Below are 3527 nucleotides of genomic sequence, written 5' to 3' on the forward strand. Positions count from 1 at the left end.
CCTCCCCCTGCTCTTGCTCTGTCTCTCTCTCTCTCAAAAATAAATAAAGATTAAAAAAAAAAAAATCTTAAAAAAAAAAAAAAACCAGAAGGCTGTTGGGGAGCCTGGGTGGCTCAGTCAGTTGAGCATCCAACTTCGGCTCAGGTCATGATCTCTCAGTCCGTGAGTTCAAGCTCCGCATCGGGCTCTGTGCTGACAGCTCGGAGCCTGGAACCTGCTTCAGATTCTGTGTCTCTCTCTCTCTGCCCCTCCCCCGCTTGTGCTCTATCTCTGTCTCTCTCAAAAATAAAAAGAGATTAAAAAAAAAATCTTAAAAAAAAAAAAACAAAGCAGAAGGGTGTTAAGTCAGGATCTGTTGAAACCCTGGGAAGAGGAGTTTTAAATCAGGGCAGGAGGCCCCAGAACCCTGGAAGGGGCCAAGGCCAGCTCGGATGTGGGTGGAAACGGCAAGAAGCACTTGCTTCTGGCTCGTCCTTCCAACTAACCAGGCTTGCAGCCCTGCCTTCCAGGTCAAACAGGGGTGAGAGCCTGGGCCTCCTGCCAGGGAACCAAATCTCGTGCCAGTTCTGCCCCCACAGGGCTCTCTGGCCTCCGGAAGGCCACCCCACTCTGTTAGGCTCTGATTCCCCCCTCCACATACCTCAGAAAGTCTTCAGTCTGGACTGAGGACCTGCACCCTTCTGACTTTGATGCTCCCTCCCTGGTGGTGGTCCCTTGTCACTGTCCTCACCGTCCGGCAACCAAAACTGACCTCCGGCTCAAGTGTTTCTGGAACATTCTGACAGGGATTACACACACGTGGTTCAAGTAATGGCAATTAAAACCTCCTGTCCTGGCTGATGTACTTCCTCCACACCTCACATGGCTTCCATTGCTTCCTCTTGTCCCACCCCACCCCACCCCCAGCCCTCGGCCCTAGACCATAGGGCCCTGGCCCTCTGTCTCCATTCTGGGCTGGCAAGTAAGGAATTCTTTATGGTGGGCTAAAGAAGGGACCTCAGGGAATCCTCTGGTGCCACTAATTGTGACCCAAATTCCACACTTTAATCTAAATAACCTGCCCTGTCTTTTACCTCTTCTCGCTTGCTCTATTGGCAACAGGAGGTACAGCTCCCCTGTACCCACAGACCATGGCGAAGGGGGAGCCCTAGAGGGGCCTTCCCAGGCAGGGCCCACCTGAGTGCAGGATGCTAATGTATCTCAACACTTAAGTTCTTGAGACTGCACATATGCATTTATGAGACACAACGTAAATACACTTCCACGGATGTTGAGGGAAATATAAAGCTTACGGTTTCATATCTGAGACATATCCACAAACAGAAGTTCCAGCTCTTTGTCCTGAAGATGATTCCACACAAACGACCTGCAAACACTTCAGCCATCTATGAACTTAGTCTCAATTCTTCACGACCTCTAGTGGCAGAAGAAGGACTCTGCTATTTTTCCAGGTAATCTGGTCTTCACGTTTGCCTTGTCATCATCTCCCCTGAATATCCCGCGTCCACTGAGCTCTCCATTCCCACGGACACCGCCCCCCTTCCACTCATCCTGCATCACCAAGAAATGGCTTCAGAAGCAGCCTCTCTGAGCCCCCTGGGTACCCTACCCTCCTTCCTACACTCCTACACCCAGAAAGGAGGCACACCACAAGCTTGTGACTCACCGGCCGCAAAGCTGCCCTAAACGGTGTTTAGGGAATTATCCCTGGGGCACAAGGATCTAGGCACCTCCTGTAGGACTGTTTGAGTATGGGCCACTCCCTCAGAGTCCCCGGAGGCAGGTGGGGAGGGAAGGGTGTAGAGTCACAGGCACCATTCCCCAAATCCAAAAATTCTAAATTCCAAAACACAGTGGACTCCTGGGTGTGAGTTAAAGGACTGGGAACATGCTATGTGGATGGTTGGTTTCCCAGTGTCCACACTCAGTGCCCAATTCCTGGTCAATCCATTTGGGAAGAAGTTAAGAGTCTGCAGATAATTTCTCTCCCTCTTTCGCACCCTCTCTCTCCCTCTGCCCCCTCCATCTCCTCCTCTAGCCTCCTTTCTCCCTCTCTCTCCTCCCATCCCCTCCCCTTCCCTCTCTGACTTCTCTTATCTCTGTCTCCCTGTCTCTCCCCGCTCTTTCCCTCACTGTCCCCCCTTCCCCTGACCCCCACTATTGGATGCACACAGGACACTGAATATGGCCCTGCTGGCCACAGGCAGCCATTCTGTGACCCCGAGCGGAGCCAGACTTGGGTTAAAGCTCACACTGAGGATGGCAGAGCAGAGAAACACAAAAGAATCACGTACTTGGGGACCTCTTTGAGTGCCGACCAGGCCAAGCCTGGACCCACCCTCCCTCTGAACTCAGTTACATAAGATAATAAACTTCCTGATTGTTTAGACTGGTTTGAGTCAGGCTTTTCAGTTTTCTTTTTAAAGTGCAGATCTTATCATGGCACACCCAGCTTAGAATCCTTCCCCGGGACATTCAGAATAAATTGCTACCTCCTCCAATGGGCTCAGGGCAGAGATCATTGGCCCCTCGGCGCCCAGTGTAACTCACATACCCTGAAATGAACTCTCTCTTCCGGCAGCCCCAAACTATGTGAAGCTCCCAGACCATGCCTTTCAAGATATTCTCTGCTGGAATGTGCTTCGCTTATTGTCAATCCAGTGCAAATTCTGCCTTCAAACTTCAATGCATCATCTTCTCGTACCTCTTCCTGATCCCCAGGGAGCAGAATAGTAGAGGGGCTGAAAGTACGGGCTGGGGCAAGAGGAGTGGAGAGGAGCTGCTAAGAATGGGGAAGACATGAAAAGATAGAGGAAAGAGACTCTTAAAAACTGAGAACAAACTGAGGGTTGATGGGGGGTGGGAGGGAAGGGAGGGTGGGTGATGGGCATTGAGGAGGGCATGTGCTGGGATGAGCACTGGGTGTTGTATGGAAACCAATTTGACAATAAATTTCATCTGTAAAAAAAATAATAAAAGAAAAAAAAAGAAAAGAAAAGATAGAGAAAAGATAGAAACTGAATCCTGGTCGGAGCATTTGAGGCCCTGGATCCAGCTTAAACTGGAAGCAAAACTACCTTAAGTCATGTGAGTTTTTAGGTCAGTTGAGTCCGATTTTTGTTAGTTTGTTTGTTTCTTACATCCCAAAGCATTCCAAAATTTCTTTCCAAAATTCAAGCCCTTATCATACTTGTCATGGACTGACAGCTTTTCAGGGGTAAGAGTCATAGATTATTTGGTTTTCCATTCTCTGTCCATTCCATATCCATTAGAAGATACTCAGTAAGAGTTCAATGAAGTTAAACAAGCTTCTCACTCTTGCAAGTTCTACTTTATATTTCAGAAACGCTGTCTCTTAACATTGTCGGTTCAAAAACATGCTGAATTCTAGTGAGACACAAGATTGGTTTTTTCTTTTAAGAACAAAATTGAGTGCATGCTTGGTGTGTCACTTAAATTGTGTTGAGGGCACAGAATAGAATATTAAAATTATACACTCTTTATAAAAATGCCAATTTTTAATTTAA

The sequence above is a fragment of the Panthera pardus genome, unplaced genomic scaffold (assembly GCF_024362965.1).
Source record: "Panthera pardus isolate Hobbes unplaced genomic scaffold, ASM2436296v1 HiC_scaffold_25, whole genome shotgun sequence".
Lineage (NCBI taxonomy): Eukaryota > Metazoa > Chordata > Mammalia > Carnivora > Felidae > Panthera > Panthera pardus.